Source organism: Lygodium microphyllum, chromosome 1 (genome assembly GCF_053477565.2).
Source record: "Lygodium microphyllum isolate KBCC chromosome 1, Lygodium_microphyllum_v1.1.10, whole genome shotgun sequence".
NCBI classification, from domain to species: domain Eukaryota; kingdom Viridiplantae; phylum Streptophyta; class Polypodiopsida; order Schizaeales; family Lygodiaceae; genus Lygodium; species Lygodium microphyllum.
In genome coordinates, this window is record NC_141135.1 from 152,799,377 (window position 1) to 152,823,960 (window position 24,584).

The 24,584-nt window shown below is 42.8% G+C and overlaps 1 pseudogene; it reads left to right on the top strand.

Annotated features, from left to right (window-relative positions):
- LOC148041834 (3-dehydrosphinganine reductase TSC10A-like) overlaps window positions 1-23,106 on the top strand; it is a 65,346-nt pseudogene extending 42,240 nt beyond the window's left edge.
- The last annotated feature ends 1,478 nt before the right edge of the window (window positions 23,107-24,584 follow it).

Genomic DNA, 24,584 nt, shown 5'->3' on the forward strand with positions numbered 1-24,584 from the left:
AAGCTGCCACGAGTACTAGATGCATGTGCCACACTCTAGTACAATCTGGAGTTCTACAATTGGCTTTTATCCTCATGAAGTGACATGGTTTCATGAACATGTACATAAATAAACAACGTGTTTTGTGACTGTGTAAATAATACCAAAAGAAGCAAAGGCCAACACACCCCATGAGCAATGATGATCGAGTGCAGGTGATACGCATCAAGTCAAAACTAAGGAATTCAGGTTGGTGATGTCTTGTTTAGCTGGACATTTTCATTATGGTTGAAGCATGTGACTTGCATGTGCTCTCACACCTTTCCAAGTGAATGCAGAATGACACAGGTCAATGTCTAGAAGTGTTTAATATCCAAGTCACCACAAGACCACCAACCCCACAAAGAACCATTATGGAGGAAGTGACAGGAATACCAAGAAACAAAAGCAATGATGGAAGCGCCACTCGATGAGAACCCAAGGACACCTCTGTAGAAAGCACATATTGCAACTGAGCATGGCCAAAGCATAATCATCGATTACCTCCTCCTTCTTGGCCAGACTCTATGTTCGGGTAGGAGCCACGCTCTCAACAAGGGCGAACGTCTCTTCATCATCTAGGATTCAATTTGCAAGATGCTCTGCCCTTGTCCTACACAGCTCACTCCAAGTACTACCTCAATTGTTCGATGTCTCACATGTTACAAAGAGGTTTGCAAAATCTCAAGTGTATCTCTTCATCTCAACAACAGTTCCTCTAGCATCAAGGTTGGTGACACAATTATCTCTGTAATATCCATTCTTCATAGCCTTTGGATCCCAACATTTCTCAACCCAAATGAAAGGCTAATAGCCTCAATGTATGGCATTGATTGTATTCATTTTTTCCACCCAAAAAAAAAGAAAAAAAAAGAGAGAAAGACAGAAAAGAAAAGAAAAGAAAAGGAAAAAGAAGAAGAAGAAGAAGCACACATGATCATAGCACCGCACCTAGGGGTCCTCAAATTAGGTACGTCTAGTGACCTTGGTCAGCTGGCTCCGTCCCTAATCCCCTAGCCCTTTGTATATCCCCCACAATTGTTTAGGGCACATCAAGGGCAGGACATACCTAGGGAGCTCACCTCGCCTATGGTTAGACCTATCACCGTGAACCACTTGCACAATTCTTTTGCACTTCATCTCAATGCCATTACAATCAACAGTGGTAAGCAAGGCATGAAAGACAATGGAAAAGTACACCATACTTTTCAAGCACTACAAGTAGCCACTAGCTACCAGAAGCTAAGACATCAAGGAGCTCAGTTATGCTACATTGCCTTGACAAGACCATAATGATGTCTCAAGCAATCTTCAAGTGTACTCCCCGTCATCATCGACAAAATTTCCATCAACTTAGCCCCTTGCTTCACTGACCCATTACTATACAAGGAACGAGGCCGACCGTAACTAAGTAATACCTAAATATGCACGTGTATTCACTTAATATTCACACTATAACCTATACACGGTTTGGGTCCTCAAGTGCAGGGCAATACTCCAGGCTTGCTTAGAGTTCGACCTGTCTCCCAAACTAATCAAAATATGTCTTGTGCACGATAAGAAGACTAGTACTACCCCTTAGGGAGAGACCACATGAGAGGTTGCCCAATTGCAGGTATTAAAGACTCCAATACAAGCGCTGTCAGCTCTACATCAACACTCAACTCTGAACTCTTGTCCTTTACTTCATCATGTAAGACCACCAGAGAATCATCATGAGCAGAATCCACCATGAGCATCCTGAGAACACCAACACCCGTGCCAGTTATGAGTGACCATTCCCAACAAAGAGTAGCCCTATCGCCACCTACAACAATCATATCACCAGCCAATTAGAATAGCAAAGTGCCACCAACGACCTTCATCCGCACCAACATCAGAACTCATCCAAGGCAAACCAAAATAGTCCCTTCCACCCATGTCTTCGGTGCAAGCTCCGCATGCTACCTTCAAAGGTGAGTGCCATGGGAATGGCACTCGTCTAGGAGGGGGTAATATTAACCCTCAAACGAATGAAGGTGGAAAATCTAGAAAAGCTAAAGAAGAAGACAAAGACAAAGGCCAAGGCAAAGAGAAATGGAAGGTAAAGTCGCACAAGGAGAGAAGTCCTAAATAAGGGAGAAAGGCACGCAAGGAAAAGCGTAGGTCAATACTTTAGTAAAAGAGCACAAGTGCATCATGGTTTAATTCAAGGAGCGCCTGGCTCTCACCCGTGAAATTTGTAAATGTAGACGGGCAGTGGAAAGGAAGCTAGGAAGAGAGAAGGACAATGGGAAAAAGGGCCTAGGCTACGGTTGACCATGTAAAAAAGGGGAAAAGGGGATGACCGCCCAAAGGGGATTTAGGGTTTTGTATATAAATTTGAAAAGTGAATGAGAAGCTCATTCTTGTGTGTGGCCAAAAGTGGCTCTCCTCTTCTTCTTCTTCTTGTTCTTGCTTGCTTGAGCTTGTGCTTGAGAGAGGGAGTGTGAGAGTGTGAGGGAGTGAGTGTGTGAGGGTGAGGGACCGGGGAGGAGAAGCTCTCCATCTTCTCCTCTCTTCTTCTCTTCTCTTCTCTTCTCTTGTCTTGCTCGCGGCAATGGAGCTTGGAGCATGGAGCTTGAGGATGGAGCATGCTTGAAGCTTGCACTTGGATGGTGGACCTTGCCACAATGGCCAATCATGGAAAAAAGGGATGGGTGCCCAATGGATTTTACGGCATGTATATAAACTCCAAAAAATGAATGAGAGCTCATTCTTTGGTGTGTGTCAAAAGTGGACTCTTCTTCTTCTCTCCTTCTCTTCTCTTTGCTTGCTTGTGAGTGCTTGAGGGAGGGAGTGTGAGTGAGTGAGGGAGTGAGTGTGTGAGGGTGAGGGATCTTGGAGGTGAAGCTCTCCGTAATCTCCTCTCTTCTTCTCTTCTCCTCTCTTCTCTCATCTCGCACGTGACTATGGAGAATGGAGCTTGGAGGAGGAGGCTTGAGGATGCTTAAGCTTGCATCACAAATTGTGGAGCTACTAAAGTGCTTGAGGGAGGAGGTAACTCATTTGGGCCTCAAGGTAAGCTCACTACACCCTAGTAGGATCAAAGGCACATCGGCCAGGTGAGAGATAGCCATAGGTGCTTACTTCAAACGCTTGAAACAATAAGCGGTCTGTGGGTCTTGGCGGTTGAGCATGAGCTCCCTCTATCGTTTTACTCCTCAATTTTCTCTCCCTTTCATCAATTACTTTGTCAGGTTGTAGCTCAAGAACTCCTTGGTTAGGTATTACAACTTTTTGATCATCAAGGATATGGTTAGGGTTAGCTACATATACTTTCAATAAGCTAACATGAAATATTATGGATTTTTATATTCTCAAGGAGTCGTATCATATAAGCGCTTGGTCCTAAGCACTTGAGAACCTTATAGGGTCCACAATATCTTGGACTTAGCTTCTTAAATTCTCCTAAAGACAAAGAACTCTTCTTTGGATGGACATGGACGAAGACTATGTCTCCTTCTTTGAAGATTCATTCTTGCCGTTTTAGATCAGCATATGGTCCTTGGCAGCTTGAATATCTTATCTGATAATCTTGATTTGATTATCCATTTCTTCTAACATTTTTCTTGAAGCTTCTACCCTTAGAGTAGGATAAAAAAAATTAAGTGGCATACGACAATCTTGACCATATAGTGCATGAAATGGAGTCATCTGAATACTTCGATGATAGGAGGCATTATTAGCAAATTCCATTAAGGGTAGATACTGAATCCACCTTTTACTTTCCTTGCTGCAATGTGCGCACCGAATATCCTCAATCATTTGATTAACTTGCTCTGTCTATCCATCAGTTTGTGGATGATAAGCAGTGCTGAAACAAAGTTGGGTTCTAATGGCTTCAAATAAACTCTTCTAGAGATGTGATGTGAAAATAGAATCATTATCACACTGATGATTCTTTTAGGTAACCCATGTAACCTAAAAATCTCTTTTACAAAAATTCTTGCAATATCTAAAGCTTTGTAATTGGTTTTTTTTGGAATAAGATGAGTGATCTTTATTAGCATGTCTACTATTACCATTATTGAGTTATATCCTCCTTGCACAGAAGGTAACCCAACTACAAAGTCCATGCTAATAAACTCCCATTTTATTTGGGAAATGTCAAGTGGCTAGAGTTTTCCTGGTAACTTGACAGTTCAAATTTTACCCTTTGGAAATTTAGACATTCAGTGGCATACTTAAGTACATCAACTTGCAGAGACAGAGCCAAAAATAGAGACAGAGTTAGAAGTAGAAGTAGAAGACATAACAGAGAGCTTGTTCTTCTCTTATAGAGCCCCCACAGAGGCAAAAATAGAATCGAAAGAGGATGAAAGTGATAGTACAGACGAAGATTATGAAAGAAAGCTAGAAGAGTCTATCCTACTCGGTAGAAGGCAGAGATGCGAAAGAAGTTTTTGAAGTTCCTAAAGTCGCAGAAGCAAAAGATCCCTTTTTGTTCGATAGAATGATTATGGTACCCTTTGGATTGATTAATGAGTCACATCATGAGCAAATCCTTTATAAGAATTGGATTAAGAAGAATAGGCTTTCCTTCAGTAGTGGCTCTTGTTGTCCAAAGTTATCCTTCCTAAGAGAAGATGATGACGATGCACCTTGCCAATTTCCATTCTACTTGTCCTATTATTTAGCCTATGCCTTAGCCTATGACCATCTACCTTTTATGATTTGCACAGAAGGGAGCATGGCGCTCTTTTACAACAATTTTAGGGGTGCCTTGCATTTAAAAATGTGCATTTGCCTTTGACTTGATTTTTGAGGCCGCCCTTGTGCTTTTAGTCGTTCCCCCTCCTACCTCCTCTTCCGTTATGTTCGGTTTCCTCTTGGGCCACCTCTTTTAAGTTCTGACTTGCACTTTTCCACTCTTTTTTGCTTTCTTCTTATGCTAAGGTTAACATTACCCCCCTCCTAGTTTAGTGCCAGTTCCATGGCACTAATGTGTAGTAGTTGGAAAGTGGGATGGGTGGAGCCAGATGGCTTTTTTTAAAGTTTGTACACAAGCCCTTGCACGGGATGGTGTTGGATGGACCGGCCCTTGAAATTGAAGATGTAGTTGGGGTGGGTCTCTTTTTAACACTGGCCTTGAGTGGATCTATCCTTTGAAATTGAATATCTTGTTGGATGGATCCTTCCCCTCATCCTTCTAGGTGTAGCTTTTTCGGACGCCCTTTAAGTTGTGTGATCCTATTGCTTATGTTTGTTTAGAATTTACCACTCATACAAGAGGAAACCTGGCACTCTGATAAAATGAATTACATTATGCCTTGTGCTTTCCTTGCAAGAGCCCTCGGTAGTTCTCCCTCATCCTTGAGAGAGCCTTGCTAGAATATCAGGTGCTTTTCCACATTCTTTCTAAGAACCTTGCTAGAATACCTGGTGCTCTCCGTCGTTTCTTTGGACCTTGCCTTCTCTTCCACTGTTTCTGCTAGAGCAGAATGAGCTTCTTCATTCACTTTTTAACGAGGGATTCCTTGGTTTTCCTCTACATTGTGTGGGCTACATGATGGTGATATCTTGTGGAACATTACCCCCTCCTAGAAAATTGTAAGATTCATGACACTGGCAGTTCTGAGTCGGTGATTGAAAAGGGTAGTCGTGCGAGTCGATGATGATGGGGTCTCGTGGGGATTGGTTTTTTGGGGGGAGGTTGATTAATTGGTTGAGATGGTGGGGGTCAAGAATATGTTGCATGGATGATGGGGCCTTGTGTCAATTGTTGTTGGTTGAGTGGATGGTGGGGCCTCCGATGTTGGTGGTTTGCAGTATCCGGCATTACCTAAAAAAAGAAGAAGTGCGCTACCTAGGGGAAGTGTCTACTGCACTATGTGGTGAATTGTGCTCGTGCTAGTGGAACTGGGAGCTGGGTAAGCTTGGGTATTGTCCCACACTTGAGGATCCATTTGTGCATAAGGGGAGGTGTAGTGCGTGTAGCTTAGGGTGACAGATCTAACCATAAACGAGTGTTACCTCCCTAGGTATGTCCTACTCCCCTTGATGTGCCCTAAGCGTGAAGTGGGGAATCAAAGTGAGGCTAGGGGGTTAGGGATGGAGCCAGCCAATTGAAGCCACTAGATGCACCTAACTTGAGAACCCTAGGTGCAGTGACTGTGGCCTATGTGGGGTAAACTGCTGTTCGTTGTGATTTCTTCGCTTTTCATCTTTGCTTTCTTCTTTCTTTCTTTCTTTCTCTCTCTTGTTTCTTTTCTGTTCTTTTTTTTTTTGGCCTTTTCTTTTTTCTTTTTCTTTTTGATTACATAGGTAGGACAAGAGCTAAGCTTCCTCATCCGGGTGGGGTAGAGAAGGGGGCCTAAGAGACTTATTCCAGAATTACCAACTATGCAAGTACCCTTTGGGGTTCAGGCGGACTTGCAGAGTGGTGGTAGAGAGAAATGGATGATTGCAACACGTAAAGCGGCTATCATTCATATCTTCTAGAAGGGATAAACAAAATGAAGGGAGGAGAGCAACGTTCATTATCAGTCGAGCCATGGAGGAACTGTCTATAGCATTGGGATGAAAATAGAGGGGTGGAAGGTTGTGTTCTTGTGGAGTGGGATTTTTCTTAAGTAGTATTCTAAGTAGCCTAAGGTAATTACAATGAATGAAAGGTTAGGGCACGGGGAGAATTCATCTACAAAATGGACTATGGAGTCACACAGATTTTTGAGGGTGAAGATAAGGGCCTCTTTAGGCTTAGTACAGTTTGTGTTGTAGATTACAGGGAAGTCGTACTGGCCATGGACATTGGGGTCAAAATCCACTCCCATTCTTCAGGGGTATGGCATGAATGTCGGGTTGTTGCATTCCGATGGGAGGGTGTTGTAGAAAGCCACCCAATTGTCCATATTTATGTCACATAGATGCCTTCTCCATGTCAGCTGGCACTCATAGCCTGGCATTGATCTTGGGACCTCAAAAACCTTGTTTTGCCAAAATTCCACATCCTCTGTGCCTTAGAGGGTGGGCTTCTATTCTCTCTTAGCTAGCCCATTTTCCCCGAGCTTGCTTCCAATGTTGATCACTTCTTCCACCACCTTGATTGGTAGAACCTTGTACAAATTAGTAGGGAATTGGAAGTTAAGATCAAAGGGGTTTCTGGAAGTTTCCTGATGTTCCTAGATTATCAAATCAGCATGGGAGCTTGCTGGGAAATTATATTGGCTTGGTGGAATAGGCACGAGTGGCACTTGTATAGGTCTAGCATTCAATCTTCTCCTTGCTTCCTCCACCATTTGTTTTCTCTTTTCCTTAGGTGCGGTCCTCCGGTCATGGTGGGGAAGGAGCTGTGGCCTAGATCTTTTTCATGGGGCCCCATCTTGAAGCTTCGACTAGCCTCATCTTGTTGCTAGGTTTCCTATTGGACCCCTTTTGTAAACCCTACTACATCTATTTCTTGTGGGGTCAAGCCTACCAACAGTAGATATCTTCGTTGCTCTTCAAGGGTCAAGATGAATCCTCCAAATTGCAGTGGCATCTACAGGCCTGCTCTCTCAAAGCCTTGCACACAATTTACAGCTTCTTCTTGATGGTTTTAACGGCCTCTCTTTCCTTCATTTGGGTGACATCAAGCAGTGTACTGAGAAAGGCATGTTGCTGGGTTTCAAAGCCCACTTAGACGGCCTCTACTCTCAGCTTTCAGCTAGTATCTTATCTTTTTCAGCCTGAGCTAGACAGTGCGCCAAGGCTTTGGCTCTCGTCTTTCATTATGCACTACCCATTTGTTTGCTCTTTTTGCCATCTCTTTGAGGCTTTTCCCTTGCCTCTGAGCTAGCATTGTTAGCCTCTATTCTTGATCTTCCATTTCTCTTCTTAGTCTTTGATGCGCTTTCCTATTCTGAGGCTACCTCTCTTTTCAATTCCTCCACTTCTCTTTCATACCTGCATGCTCTTTCCTCCCTCAGTGCCTCTAGTTCCTTTGTGGCTTTAGTGATCTTCTCCATTTCTGCTTGCAAGTCTTCATAAACCCCTATGATCTCTTCGTTGCGTCTTTACAGGTGCACTATGGTTTCAGTCTCTTCGTCCAATCTTGGTTGCCATTCAGCTTTTGCTTCTTCTTTAGCCTATAGCTGTTCTTTGAGCTCACTGATCTCTCTTTGGGCCATGGCTATTTGGCAGGTTTTCTCCAATTGAAATGTAGCCATGGCCTCTTTTTCTGCTTCTAGCTCTACCACTGCTATCTTTTTCTCTTCCTTGGCTTTCTCTAGTTGAGAGAGAAGCTCCTTGACATATTCATCGTACTCGATAGGTGGCATCTCTATTGCGGGGACAGAGGTTGTAGAGATTGCCACCTTTTGTTTCTTTGGGTCTTTTCTGGACTCAGCATCTGCTTCTGCTGCTGCCGATCTTTTGGTTCTTGCCATAGAGGTCCCTTCTCGTACTCCTTGGCTCATTTCCTTGTTCACGAAGTATTGAACCCAGGCCATTAGGTTGCTAGCATCCACCTAGGTCGTAGAGCTAGGTGTGGATATGGTGGTGGTAGTGGTAGGTGTCAGGAGAGTAGGAATGGGGGTGATTGGGGCCTTGCCATTGCCTTCTTCCACTATAGGTGGTATGAGTTTAGGAACATGGGCACTCGAGCCCGGACCCTCATCTCTAACTGGGCTTATGGGCTCTAGCTCATCCTACCTGGAATGCTACTCAATGGATTTGTGCATTGCAAGAGCTATATATTCCTTTTTCTTTATTTTTAACTCCTCCTCCTCTTCACCCACCTTTCTCTTTCTCTCCTCCTCGGCCTTCTCAGAATCCATGTGAGCCTTTTGTAAGTCTACTTTTTCTTTTTTCCTTCTCTCCTCTTCTTGCTTTTCCTATGCAATTTTCTTCTTGTCCAAAAATATAGTATCTTTGAATCATCCATACTATAGACACTGATATTAATGACTAATATGACTCATAACTCTCGTTTGTTTCAAGTCAGAGAAGGGTTGGAAATTAACAGTGTAGATCAGAGAGCTCACACAGACACACTATTATTATTCTCAATCATCACTCAAAAGAGTACAACCTAAGGTTACACTAGAACCATTCACACCAAAGACAGCTAAATAGAGCTTGAAGTCTAACACCCCCTCAAGCTCAAGACAGCATATGTACACCAAATAGCTATCCGAAAACACTGAACTTATCTTTACCCAGTGACTTGGTAAAGATATCCGCAACCTGTTCATCAGTCTTCACATGCATAAGATCAACTCTCCCTACAAGAACTATCTCTCTGATGAAGTGGTAGTGTACCTCAATGTGTTTTGTCCTGGCATGGTATACTGGATTCATGGCCAGAAGTACACTACTAAGATTGTCACATAGCAGTGTCACTAGAGCATCTACCTTTATGTCCAAATCAGCCATAAGATTGAGCAACCATGCAATCTCACATGCTGCCAATGCAACACCCCTGTACTCTACCTCAGTACTCAATAAAACAACCGTAGGCTGCTTCTTGCTGCTCCAGCTGATTATTCCGCTTCCAAACCCGAAAGCATAGCCACCTGTAGATCTACGGTCATATGAGCATCCTGCCCAATCTGCATCTGTGTATCCAACCAGTTTCAAGGGCTTATCTCTCACATAGAATAGCCCATAATCTACAGTGGACTTAACATATCTCATAATGCGTCTAACTACATCCAAGTGCAGCTTTCTAGGCTTCTGCATAAACTGGATTATAAGCCCTATAGCATAGCTCAAGTTAGGCCTAGTGACGGTCAAGTAAATCAGACTACCAACCATTTGCCTATACATAATCACATCCTCAACTTCAGCCCTAGTGCTCATGTCTAGCTTTACGTTCTGATCAAGAGGTGTATCCAGTGGTTTGCATTCAGCCAAGCCATACTTCTTCAGCATTTCCATGGCATAGTGCTTCTCCATTAGCCATAAACCATTTTCACCTGTAACCACCTCAATGCCCAAGAAATACTTCAAATCACCTAAGTCTTTCATGTCAAATTCAGTTTTCAACATCTTCATTACATGCTATATGCCCAAGTCATTATCACCAGTGTTTATCAAATCATCAACATATATGACCAGCACTACCAAGCCAGTCTTTTTTGTAAATAGGTTGTGATCAGCCCTGCCAACAGTAAATCCCAAGCTTTGCAAGTAGTTATTGATCCTTGCATGCCAGGTTCTTGGAGCCTGCTTCATCCCATACAATGCTTTTTTTAGCTTGCACACATAATGCTGAAAATCAAGGTGAACATACCCTTCAGGCTGATCCATGTAGACATCCTCTACCAAGTCACCATTAAGAAAGGCATTCTTAATGTCCATCTGCTGCAATTTCCAGCCTTTAGTAGCAGCCAAAGCAATCACAGTGTGTATGGTTGCCATCTTGGCAACAGGGATGAATGTTTCCTCATAATCAAGTCCATACTGTTGGGCATATCCTTAGCAACCAGCCTAGCTTTGTACCTTTCCACACTGCCATCCGACTTGCATTTGATTTTGTAGACCCATTTGCAGCCAATGGTCCTTTTCCCTTCAGGTAGTGGCACAAGATCCCGTGTTTTATTTTCAGCTAAGGCATTCATTTCTTCATCCATAGCTGCACACCAGTTCTCATCTTTTATTGCTTCAGCATATGTACCTGGTTCTTTGATCTCCATCACTTTTGTCATGTAAGCATAGTGCTTTGCAGAGTAGCCACTGTACGTCAACCTGTCAATAGGATATCCAACCCTCTACGAGCATCTAGACTGTGGTGCACTGCCCAATTCCCCTCTCTCATGAGGCAGAATGTACCTGCTCTGCCTCATGCCAAGTGTATAGACAATCGGAATACCAAGCTCACCGTCTAAAGTGTCAACAGACTCATATCCAGAAGTCATCCTACCAAGTGTCATCATACTAGATGCATCCTCAATAGCTTTATCTTTTCCTTTGATGTCCAAGATATCATATCTCCCCCTCACTGACATACCGTTGCCAGTGGTGGATGGTGAGCCAGAGCTCCTCAATCTACCTGTCCAAGGAGATATTGTCTGACCACTAGGACCTATCATAGCAGTACTCTGATGCAAATCAACTATGGATACATGAGTAGGAGGTGTATCCGACGGCACTACAGCCGGTGATACATATCAAGAGGCCATCTCATCAAAGATAACATCGTTGCTCACCAAAGTCTTCATGGTAGAGGGATCATAGCATTTGTATGCCTTCTTCTCCTGCGAATATCCAATGAAAACACACTTATGCGCTTTTGGATCTAGCTTCTTCCTTTTCTCATCTGGGATGTGCACATAAGCAAGACAACCAAAGACTTTCATGTTATTTACATCCAACTTATAGCCATACAGCTTCTCAAACGGTGTCATCTCATGAATACCTACAGTGGGAGTCCGATTCAAGATATACATGGCTGTCATAACAGCCTCAGCCCAATAATAGAGTGACATCTTCTTCTCGTTAATCATGGCATGAGTAGCTTCCATCAATACCCTGTTCTTACGCTCAGCCACTCCATTCTGCTGTGGAGTACAGTTGCAGGTAAGCTACCTACGTATGCCATTTTCAGCCAGAAAATTATCAAACTCTTTTGATACATACTCCCCACCGTTGTCTAATCTCAAGCAAGAGATATAGCAGTCAAGTTCCTTTTCAACCTGCTTTTTAAGCTGCTAAAAAATAGCAAACACCTCATCCTTTGTCTGCAGAATATACACCCAAGTATAGCGACTGTAATCATCAATGAATGTCACATAGTACTTCGAGCCTCCCATAGATGCATTATGGGCTAGACCCCAGACATCAGAGTGCACTAACTGCAATGGACATGTACTCTACCTTACATGCCTGACAAATGGCAACCTCAACTGCTTACTGAACTGGCAAGCATCACATATATGACCAATGTCTATGTATTGGAACTTGGATGAACATGTAACAAACAATTTTTTCTACATAATTTGCAACCTCTGCAAATTCACATATCCCACTCTCTTATGCTAAATTTCCAAATCTCTAACAGTGCTCGAACCATGGGCAAACATAGTTGAATTCAGCTCTGGAAAAGTGGCATTAAGAGTAAGCATTCTGCCATTCCTATGACCACGAGCAATCAACTTGCATCCATTTCCAAACTCTTCAATAAAGCATCCATGCTTATTGAACCTAACCTGCAAGTTTTGCTTCGACCAACAGACAATAAGTTCTTTGTTATCGATGGGACATGCAGTACATCGTGCAAATTTTTCTTTCTGCCATCATGAACCACAAGAGGCACTTTACTTTTATGCTCAATGCTATGTTGCATGTCATCACCTGTGCATACTTAGCCATGTCTTTCAGCTACCATGTCAGTGAACCAATCACCGTGAGGGGTCATGTGGTTCGATGCCCCTAAATCAATGTACCATACTGTATCATCAGTGGATTTTTTAGTAGCCTTGTCTTTCACATACTGCATGGCAAATAGTCTATCTTCTGAAGCATCACCTGCTTGATTGGAAAAAGCAAAGTGTCCATGTTGTTTGCCCTTTTGATTCCCGTGCTTTTTCTAGCAGTCCTTTGCAATATGACCATACTTTCCGTAGTAATGACAATCCTTATCCTTATTCGGATTGTCAAATGGGTGTTGCTGATGCCAAGAGCCTCTACCACGAGAGTTAGATCTCCCCTACCTCTTTGAAGTTTCCACTTCCTCTTGCATTTGATCCCTACTGGTTATTATTGCCATAGGATGCATTTTGGTGGCCTCCTCTACCAGAACCATAGCCTCTACCACGGCTGCCACAACCCCGTTGATTGGAATTAAAAACTATTGTAACGTGTCCGCTTGACCACTTGTGGGACACGTCTTAGCAGCCCATCGAGAGGGGAGTCTAGAAAGTGCCACTTGGCACTCGCAAGGAATGTCACAGGGTTTGCGATCTAGGTGGCGCTTTCTAGACTCCCCTTCCGATGGGCTGTTAAGACGTATCCCACAAGTGGTCAAGTGGACACATTACAGTTGGTATCAGAGTGAACCAATGAGATCTAAAGATTATAAGGGAACTTAATGGAGGAAAATAAAGGAAATAAGGGGATAAACAGGGGAGGGTGAGTAGAATATAGCAGTGTTTTCTATTGAAAACATTTCTTTACTCACTTATGGATGCTGGGTTGTAGAGTCACGAAGCATGGAGCAAGTTCTTGGTGTTCCAGGTAATGTTCATGACTGCAATGTATGCTTCGAATTATCGTCACAGGCTTGGCATGATGAATATTCTGGACCACATCTATAATCCTTCGCCCCTGTATGTGGAGTGGAGATGGATGGGAGACTCAGGAATATACTACATAGTAGCCCATCGACTTGCGTACCTTCAGACCAACTTGAAGAGAATCAAGTGGATGGAGGATTTAAAGATCATGAAGCTGTTCATCTTTGTCAAAGCTCGTATAAATGCAACTTTGCATGTTAGCAGTCAGCAAGTCAAGTAGAACATGTCTATGAAGAAGTGACCCGGGTAATCTCTGTTGACAAAATCAAAGTTTTAGGGTGCTATGAGAAGAACGGGTATCAAAGGAAGGGATACCCCAAGCTTCCTATGACTTAAAATTTCCTGAAAATCCATGACCCCACTCCATATTATTATTCCGTCCTTGTAGCCAATTGTAACACAATCCTATTTTTCCCAAACTGATATATCAATTAGTATGTCCTACTTATCCAAAATAAATGTACTCAAAGGGGTTATGCCTTCATAAATAAACAAGATCTTTTACAATCATCTATCTTGATCATAAATGTTAACTGAGGTGTTAAGTGATTAAATCACTTAGCTAAAAAGCTGTACTAGTCATATTAACATAATATGGGAACATATGATAAGATGTTAACATAAAGAATCTTATTGTTCAGACGCAACTCCAAGCGCAAGTTCCAAATCCGACTCCTGCACTAAGTCCAGCTGTGGTTCAAGAGAAGAAATTCCTTCTCAAACAAATTAAGCCACCCGAGTTTGATGGCAAGGGAAGGATTGTTCAAGCTGACGTCGAGATCTGGATTGAGTCCATGGAGGACTATTTTGAGGCAGTAGGAACTGCACGTGCTAACCAAGCCATGCTTGCTAAACTTAAGCTTACAGGCGAAGTGAGACTTTGATGGAAACAGTGGTGCAGAGACCAAGCAATCTGGAGGGGACAGTCACTCGGGATAAGCCTAAGGAAGATGTGCGAGGGAGGTATCTGCCACCTGCCTACTGCACACAAAAGATGAAAGAATTCTATGACTTGAAGTAGCTAGGATTATCCTTGGAAGCATATTATTCGAAGTTCGTTTCACTCCTAAAGTATGCACCCCCAATGGATATGGAACAACAAGTGTCAAAATTCTGTGTTGGGTTGAATCCACCCATAAACACTCGATTGGAATCAATGCGCCCAACGGACCTACAAGACACACTCATTTGAGCTACTCCAATAATACAGGAGGTTCAGACCAAACCAAGGAACAACAGAATTTGGCCTTACAAAGATCAGAATAAGGGTATGTCTAAGGCTCAGACTAAGAGAGTGCAGGGTCAAAATTAGGGCCAAAGAAAGAAAGCTAGGGCCAATGTTGTCAACAACTTTGTTCCAACACAAAGCAATGATCGCAACCCATGTTGCTTCCATTGCAATGAGCCCGGACACTTCAAGAGGGAGTGTCCCAAGATTGGCAGAGGGCATCACCAAGGGCAATTCCAAGGTCAAAACAAAGCCACTCGTGGCCAAGGAACCACCATTATGGCCAAAGGGAGAACCTCCAGTGTTTCCACCAAGGAGCTGGACAATGAAGAAGATCCATCCATGGAAGCTGACATTGAGAGGGCATCGATCACGCCACTCTTCACAAGAGGGGTCCGAATCGCCAATTCTCAGTGATTCAAACTCCATCAGAATATCAAGGTAAAAGCTTCAAAACCTTGATTGAATGTGGCAGTACACATTCCTTCATTTCACCAATCTGTGCAGAAAGATTAGGGACAACCACAATAGATGCACCTACTTTACCTGTGGAATTAACAAATGGTCGTGAGGTCACTTGTACTAGGCAAACTGCTAAGGTGAAATTCCTACTGGGTGGGAAGCCAACTTCTGTGAGATTCAGGGTAATGAACCTAGGTGTCCATGAATGTTTACTTGGAATGGATTGTCTCATACCCAATGATGCCCACATCCACTGTGGGAAGGGCCAAGTCTCCTTCCACAATTCTGAGGGGAAACTAGTCACGACTCAAGTTGAGACTGGTAAGCCAAAAATACAGTTGGAAAAAGCAACACGGATAATAAAAGGTGTTCAAAAGGGTCTACCTGTCTATCTAATTAAACTAAAAAAGCTAGATCAGAATCAGGAATCTAGAGAAGAACCTTCATGGTTAAAGGAATACGCAGACGTATTCTCTGAAGATCTGACGGAACTTCCTCCCTAAAGGGAAGTCGACCACGAAATCAAACTTGTGCCTGGAGTTGCACCGATCGCAAAGAGGCCATATAAGATGTCCATCTCGGAAGCTATCGAACTGAAAGAGCAACTCAAGCAACTGCTAGATCAAGGCTACATCCAACCTAGCAGTTCTCCATGGGGAGCTCTAGTGTTGTTCCAAAAGAAGAAAGATGGAACGCTTCGCCTATGCATTGACTACAGAGGGTTGAATCAAGCAACCATAAAAAATAAATACCCCATTCTAAGAATAGATGAATTACTTGACCGTCTTCAAGGGGCAAAGATCTTCTCAAAGATAGATCTCAGATCAGGATATTATTAGATAAGGATCAAAGAAGAAGATATTTCGAAGACTGCATTCAGTACAAGGTATGGACACTTCAAATTCCTAGTGATGTCATTCGGGCAGACAAATGCTCGTGCTACCTTCAACATGTTAATGCAGGATATCTTTAGGCCCTATCTTGATGACTTCGTACTTGTCTTTTTTTACGATACCCTAGTCTACTCAAAACAGGGAAACGACCATGAACCCCAGCTTTGCATTGTTCTTGAAACAATCAGAGCACACAAGCTTTATGCCAAGAAGAAGAAGTGCGCATTTTTCAAGCGGATTGAATATCTGGGATTCATTGTATCAGCAAAAGGAATTTCAGTAGATCCAGCTAAGGTCAGAGACGTTCTGGAATGGCCAACACCAATTTCTGTCAAAGAAATACGTAGTTTTCTTGGGTTGACAGGGTGGTATAGAATTTTTATCAAAGATTATGCTTTGATTACAGCACCCCTGACTAATCTACTAAAGAAGTAAGTAGCAATTGTATGGTCACCTCTGCTGAACAGACCAGCTTTGACAAACTAAAGCAAAGCTTAGTATCAACACCCATCCTAAAACTTCCTGATCTTATTAAGGAGTTTGAAGTGGTAACTGATGCTAGCACACTTGCTTTAGGATGTGTACTTATGCAAGAAGGTCATCCCGCATATTCTTCAAGAAAATTGAAGAGCCATGAAAGGAATTATGCTACCCATGACCTGGAGCTGTTGGCTGTCATCCATGCTCTCAAACTTTGGAGACATTACTTGCTAGGTAACAAATTTTCCTAAGTAACGGATGACAAGAGTCTTAAATGGATTTTCACTCAGAATGGGCTCAATATGAGGCAACGTCGATGGATCAAAGTGCTAGAAGAATATGATTTTGAAATCAAATATAGTCCTGGAAAAGAGAATGTGGTTGCCGATACACTCAATAGCAAAGTATTTCTAAATTCTCTCATTTTGCAAGATCCATCAACAACAAGGTCTCTAGCCACAAAGGTATCAATGCCAAACAACCCGATTCTTGAGCTAGCAAAAGAAGGGGCATATCATGACCCAGTCTATCAAAAAATGCTAAGGGAGATCCCATCAAGGATCAAGATCTGAAGCTAAAGACAAAGTATCAAGAATTCTCCATCAGTAATGGACTTGTCTACTTTAGGACAAGATTATGTATCCTGCAAGCCAAACTCTCAAGCAGAAGATACTTTGGGAAGCCCATGACTCCCCTTTCTCAGGACATTCTAGTTATGCCAAGAGCCTTACCATGGTCCACGAAAAGCTATTTTTGGGAAAGACTCAAGGGATACGTACTCAAATATGTCATGGAATGTTTGTCTTGTCAACGCATTAAGGCAGAACATGTTAAAATGCCTGGGAAATTGCAACCACTTGACATTCCCTAAATGAAATGGGAGTTCATTAGTGTGGACTTCATTGTTGGCTTACCCCAAGTTCAGGGAGGATATAACTCTATTATGGTTGTAGTAGATATGCTCACCAAGGTCGCACATCTCATCCCTGTCAAGACGAACTATAAAGCTTCAGACATCGCAAGATTATTCATCAATGAAATATTCAAACTTCATGGGTTACCCAGAAGAATCATTAGTGATCGTGACTCTCTTTTCACATCACACTTTTGGAGGGCTATCTTTGAGGCTATTGGAACTCAACTCTGTTTTAGTACAGCTTACCATCCCCAAACTGATGAACAAATAGAAGGAGCCAATCAAGTCATTAAATATATGCTTAGGGCATACTGCTCTCACGAACCCAAAAAGTGGATTCAATACTTACCCTTGGTTGAGTTTGCCTACAATGCTTCTTACCAACAGAGTATTTAGATGACCCCTTTCCAAGCATTGTATGGGCATGAATGTCGTACCCCTTTGAACTTCTCAGATCCAACTTTGAGGGTAGAAGCTTCAAGGAAGATGTTGGAAGACATGGATGATCAAATCAAATCAATAGGACAAGACATTCAAGCTGCCAAGGATAGACAGAAGGCTTATGCTGACTTGAAATGGCAAGACAGATCCTTCGTCGAAGGTGATATGGTCTTCATCCGTGCATGCCCTAAAAAGAGTTCACTGTCCTTGGGAGAGTACAAGAAGCTAAGTTCGAGGTATTGTGGACCTTATAAGATCATCAAGTGCCTAGGGTCTTATACTTACAGACTACAGCTGCCCACAACTCTAAAGATTCATAATGTATTCCATGTTAGCCTATTGAAAAAGTATCTACCTAATTCGAATCATGTACTTGATTATCAGCAAATTGTAATGCCTAGCCAAGGAGTCCTTGAGCTACGGCCTGATAGAATCCTAGATGTTAGGGAGAGGCATTTGAGATCAAGGACCCTTAGAGAATACCTCATCTAGTGGAAAGATTATCCAAAAGAGGATGCCACCTAGATGGACAAAAATACTCTCAACCAACAATACCCCTAGGTCTTCTCGAGATGAGGACATCTTGATTCCTCTAGGGGGGGGAGAGGATGTAATATCTCCCCCCGTACCTTCCCCATAAGAACCCCCCTTAAATTTTTTTAAATTTAACTCAAATTTTTTAACTCTCCCTCTCTCTCCCCACCGACAACATGTCGGGGAGAGAGAGAGAGAGGGGGAGTAAAGAGAGAGAAGGGGGACATGCACCCCCCAGGTGGAGGGGTGGCGGTCGTGAACATCCGTCTCCCCCCATAAACCACCTCCTCAGCCATCTCCCCCCCAGAAACCACCTCCTCCCCCTCTATAAAAGGGGAGCCCTCCCGTCCCTCGTTGCCTGGAATGTAGCGCCTCCCCCTTGGTCGTCAGGCAGGGCCCCCCCTCATCATCAGGAAAACGCCCCCTCCCCCCCTCGTGATTAGCAGGCGCCGCCCCCCTGGCCCATGATTTCAGCGCCCCCTAGAGAGAGAGAGAGAGAGAGAGAGAGAGAGAGAGAGAGAGAGAGAGAGAGAGAGAGAGAGAGAGAGAGAGAGAGAGAGAGAGAGAGAGAGAGAGAGAGAGAGAGAGAGAGAGAGAGAGAGAGAGAGAGAGAGGGAAGCTTTTGGAGGGTTCTTCTTTCCCCTCCTTAAAGAGAGGTCATATGCCCCCTCTAATATTTTTGAAAATACACCCCCCTTTCGTTATCTTTTCTCCACTCAAGGAGAGGCTGCGAGAATTTACTTAAAGTTACATAGGAAGTGTGAGAATTCTATCTCTCGTACGCACATCTTCGAGTATGGCCCCGAAGCGTAGATCTACAAGGATAGCCGAAAACCCCTCAAGAGTGGATGGCGGCTTGAATCAAGACTGTACTGCAACCACTAATGGTTTATCATCAGGGGTAAATACCACTGGAATCAAGACATCACTCCAAACCCAGGTTGCTCTATTATTAAATCATAAATTATAATTATCATGGTGAAAGTCATATTCACATGCATCACATTGATTGCGTAATTGATGGGTAATTGCCTTGGTATGAATTTAGTTGTGATGTTCGTAACAAACAAGATAAATTTAGTTGTAAGATGACATCATAATAGGTGAAATTGATTAGGTAATTGCATCGTAAATTACCCAAAAAAATTCTTGCATAAAGTGCATTGCTCCTTGCACAAGTTCTTGCAAAATACATTTCAGAGGACATCGAAAGAAGCAAAGTGCATCTCCATATTGCAAGATGGATTCTAAGGTACATGTAATAAACTGCAGAAAAGATTAAAGTGCAGCTAGACTCATACAATAATCACATAAAGTTATAAAGATCAAATAATTCAAGAAGGTTATAGATCGTGTAAATAATTACATAGAGGATAATGTTAAGATTGCATGCATAGAAAGTACCTTTGCATGTGTGGCATAAAATATCGTATGGATTATATGAAAATTGTAAGCATTGAAATGAAGGCATGGCATTACGTTGCATGCATTAAAGTTGTTGGAAAAATTCAACGTTGTTTGTAATTTACCAAATGGACTGAGATCCATGAGTCCCATGTCAAAGTCCTTGGTGACTTCAAGAGGGATAGGTAAAAGCTTAGTGCATGTGAGCATTATTAAGAGGGCTTAAAGAAGTTTTTTCTGAAGACAGAGTAGGAATTGTTCTAAACAGAACCATCTTGACCAACATGGTCAAGGGGATAGACAATCTTGATCAATTAAGATTAAAGATAAAGGTACATAGGTACTACAAGGGATCTAGGAGATAACCAACAAGTTGACCAACCAAGGACGATGGGGTTGTCCATGATCTATTTTACAAGGAGACCTAAGGTAAGGATAATTAGGGTCGGTAGGGTACAAACCCTAACCCAAAGAAAAAGGGAAAACAAGCAATCAAGCTTGCCAAGTTCCTAAGTTGCCTAAGGTAGGATAATTAGTGCCTAAGTTGCGTGAAGGGACCTGTGTTTAAATTGATTAATTAAGGTAGCTGCTTTTGCATGTCAAACATAATGTGGTAGGTAATTAGATAACTAAGCAACCCGAGGAAAGTGCGGTGGACGTGACTTGGGTCCGTCCTATGGAAGGGTGGTCCCGGTTAGCTGGGAACTTTTCTCAAAAGACGTGATAACGAAATTGTGAAGACCTAGCGTCAGTAGAGTTAGAATCCCGATTTGTGCTATTTTAGGGGAGCGGAATGGGACTATGCCTTACGGGTAGAGAGGTTGAGCTTCGCATCCCTCTCGTTTCCCATTCTCCATGAACCAAGTGCAGCATAAATCCGTTTCGACTCTGTTGTTCCTACGCAAAGTGGTTCATCTGGAGCTTGCTGCTAGCTACTTCCTAGAGATTTGGCTCATAGGAAAGAAACCCTAACTTCAGGTCGGTCCTAAGTGGGAACGGTTGGATACTTTCGCTTCGGGGTAGACTCGGGAGGACCTAGATTGCAAACCCTGTGACATTCCTTGCGAGTGCCAGGTGGCGCTTTCTAGACTCCCCTCTCGATGGGCTGCTAAGACGTGTCCCACAAGTGGTCAAGCGGACACGTTACAACTACATCCTTGCTTTTTGTACTACTAGAGCCTGTACCCAAGCCAAGTTTAACCTCCTCATGGATAAGCAATGAAACCAATTCATTGAAATTAGGCATTTTAGCCCGCACATACACAGAAGTATCAAAAGACTTATACTCAGGCCCCAATCCATTCAAAGTCATAGCAACCATGTCTTCATCTTCAACCTGTGATCCAATAGATGCTAGCTGATCTGCAATCGTCTTGATCTCTTTGACATAATCCTGTATAGATATGCTCTTTCTCTCCATATTGTTAAATTTCTGCTTTAACTGGATCTTTCTGGCACTTGTGGTCGTGCCTTGACCAGGATGTCCTAAGCATCCTTAAGAGAGTTGTAGCTCATTATCTGCATTACCATGGCATTTGATATACATAGAGATAGCCAGTGCAACACCTTGCAAGCTCTTTTTGTCCAAGCTCGGTGTAGTCGTCTTTGATCAACTGTAAGTCTCTCTGGGAGCTGAGGTTCGGCTTCTACTCTAGTCACCAACTCCAAATATCTTTTCCCAATTAAGAAGTTCTCCATGCGGAACTTCCATATGGTATAATTATGGCTGTCCAATTTCTCCCCCACAATCTGGGTAATATTGTCTGTCATGTCAGCATTTGCCATGTCGTATACTCTTTCCTGACTACCTATAAGCCAAAATCTTCCTAACAATTCAGTTTCAACCTACATCTATTTATGACAGTTTTTAGCACTCTATGTGCTCAGACAGTCAGTACTTCAACCTGAAAAAACAATGGTACATACACCTGTTGACACTTGGAAATCACCTAGGTATTATATCCTGCATGTATATAGACTGCATTCAATGCAAAACCAGCATGTATTTGGGCACCCTGTTCATGTACAAACAAGCAGTCTCTAGACTAAAAAATAGCTGTAAACAACATCTCCTCTTTGAGCTCAACACAGAGGGTATGTGCCCCAAGAACACTTACATCACTTCAAAGATCTATCTCTGCATATGGGGTTCTAGACATGTCAGTCGGCACTAAGTACATCATGTACTCAAGTACAAGTGCAGAATATGCAAATTTTAGTTAGCCAAGACCAGCTAATCACAATGTATTCCAGTCCACAAAAAACTCCTTATAGTGTCACATGCATTCTTCTATTTGATAGAAATGCATGCCTCTCTCATCAATGAACAGTCCCCTCTCTGCTTGGTCTCTTTCGCCTTTCTCTTAGGAACATTGCTTCCATTTTTAGTATTGCAACTCAAGCAGAATTGGATACATTCCTATTATTTAAGAAGCTAGGATCAATCTTCTTTCGATCAAGCACACTCCATTTCAAGAGTATCCACCATTTTGAAGGTGGTCTTTGTGTGCAAGGAACTACATCTTTGTTCACAGTGCTATATATGCTCAAGGTAGCAAGAGAGAACAATATTGGAATTTGAGAGGCAATTTTCAGTAGTTTAAGAGGCAAATCCCAGCTGTACAACAATTTTGGATCACTGGGTAGACTTGTCCATTGCAGGAGAAGCCAACTTTTGATGCTATTCCAGCTAGCTTAAGATCCTTGAAGCTTGCTATCACATTGTCCACTTGACTTCTTTCCTTCTCATCATTGCCCTCCCAATTGCAGTGCTAGTGTTGGCTCTCATATTCACACAGAGGCGCCATTCATGGCCTCCTTAAACAAGAAGCATGTGTTCATAACCGGGGGATCAAGCGGCATAGGGCTCTCCATAGCCAAGAGGGCTCTGCAAGATGGGGCAAACGTGACACTGGTCTCAAGAAGCATGAGCAATTTGAGATTAGCTCTGTAGAAGGTCTGACAAGGAAAGTGCAATGCAGCCCTGATAGGATAAGGTGTGAGGTAGCAGATGTGGGTGATTACGAGGTGATCTCGGCTGCACTGACAGTAGCATGGGAGTGGAAGCCCACATATGTGTTGGTGTGCAATGTAGGCCTAACTAGGGGGTATTTGGGGGAGGGTTCAGTGCAAGACTTGGAGATAACATTGCAGACCAACCTCATGGGCACTGTGAATTTCCTGCATGCAGTCGTACCATAGCTCAAAGAGTGAATCCGGAGCCACCCCATCTCTCTTGTCATCACTGCCTCCCTGGCTTCTCTGTTCTTTATGTATAGGCATTGCGTGTATTCTGCAACAAAATATGCTGTGAGAGGACTTGCAGAGGGTCTCAGATTCGAGCTCCTACCATACAAGAATATCAGGATTAGCTTGATTTTCTCGAGCTTTATTAGCACCCCTTTTTTAGATGAAGCTGACAAAGATAAGGAAATCAAAGCTTTGATACCATGTTTCAAGTCAGAGAAGGGTTGGGAGCTTAACAGTGTAGAGTAGAGAGCTCACACATACACACTATCATTATTCTTAGTCATCACTCAAAAGAGTACAACCTAAGGTCACACTAGGACCATTCACACCAAAGACAGCTAAGTAGAGCCTGAAGTCTAACATTGTTCATGTGGTAACTTCCGTGACGGGTAGCCACAGTACTTGTCAATCTGGAAAAATATCAGGTTACGATCCTTGATTTTTTTGTTCAATATCTTCTCTATTTAATGATTTTAGAGTTCTTCGAGTCTATTTTTCTAGAATTTGGGAAGATTTTAAATCAAAGTCGGGATATCATATCCTCTCCCTCTTAGAGAAATTGAGATGTCCACATCTCGAATGAAACTAGGGATATTTGTTACATAGTGACTCATAGTCAATCCAAGTGGCATCCTCTTCGCGGTAGTCTTTCCACTAGACAAGATATTCTCTAACAGTTCTTGTTAACTTCAACACAAGAAGAAAGCGAAAAAAAGTGGAAAATTTGCAAGTCAAGACCTAAAAGAGGTGGCCCATGAGGAAATTGAACACAACAAAAGAGGCAAGAGAGGGAACAACTAAAAGCATAAGGATGGCCTAAAAAATGAGTCAAAGGCAAAAGCACATTTTTAAATGCAAGGCGCCCCTAAAACTGTTGTAAAAGAGTGTCACGCTCCCTCCTATGCAAATTGAAAAGGTAGATGGTCATAGGCTAAGGCATAGGCTAAATAATAGGGCAAGTAAAATGGAAATGGAAAAGAGGAGCTTGCCACAATGGCCAGTCATGTAAAAAAGGGATGGGTGCCCAAGGGATTTTAGGGCATGTATATAAACTCCAAAAAGTGAATGAGAGCTCATTCTTTGGTGTGTGGCAAAAGTGGACTCTTCTTCTTCTCTTCTTCTCTTCTCTTTTCTTGCTTGTGAGTGCTTGAGGGAGGGAGTGTGAGTGAGTGAGGGTGAGGGATCTTGGAGGTGAAGATCTCCACCATCTCCTCTCTTTTTCTCCTCTCTTCTCTCATCTTGCGTGTGGCTATAGAGGATGGAGCTTGGAGAAGGAGGCTTGAGGATGCTTGAGCTTGCATCATGAATCATGGAGCTACTAGAGTGCTTGAGGGAGGAGGCAACTCATTTGGGCATTAAGGTAAGCTCACTACACCCCAGTAGGATCGAAGGCACATCGGCTAGGTGACAGGTAGCCATAGGTACTCACTTGAAGTACTTGAAAAAATAAGCGGTCTGTGGGTCTTGACAATTGAGCATGAGCTCCCTCTACATTTTGGTTTCGTTTCCAAGACCAATGGATTCAAGCTTGAGCGCTTGCGTGCCTCAAATCGAGCATCGAAGTAAGGGTTTCATCCCGGACCATTGGAGGTTGAGTTAGATAGGAGGTTTTGGATTTTTAATTTGTGCTACAAGTATTTTTGGTTTTTGATGATTAGTTGAGTGGGAGAAATCATTTCAATACTTTGCTTTTGATTTTTGTTGCATTTAGAGTAGGTTGTTAG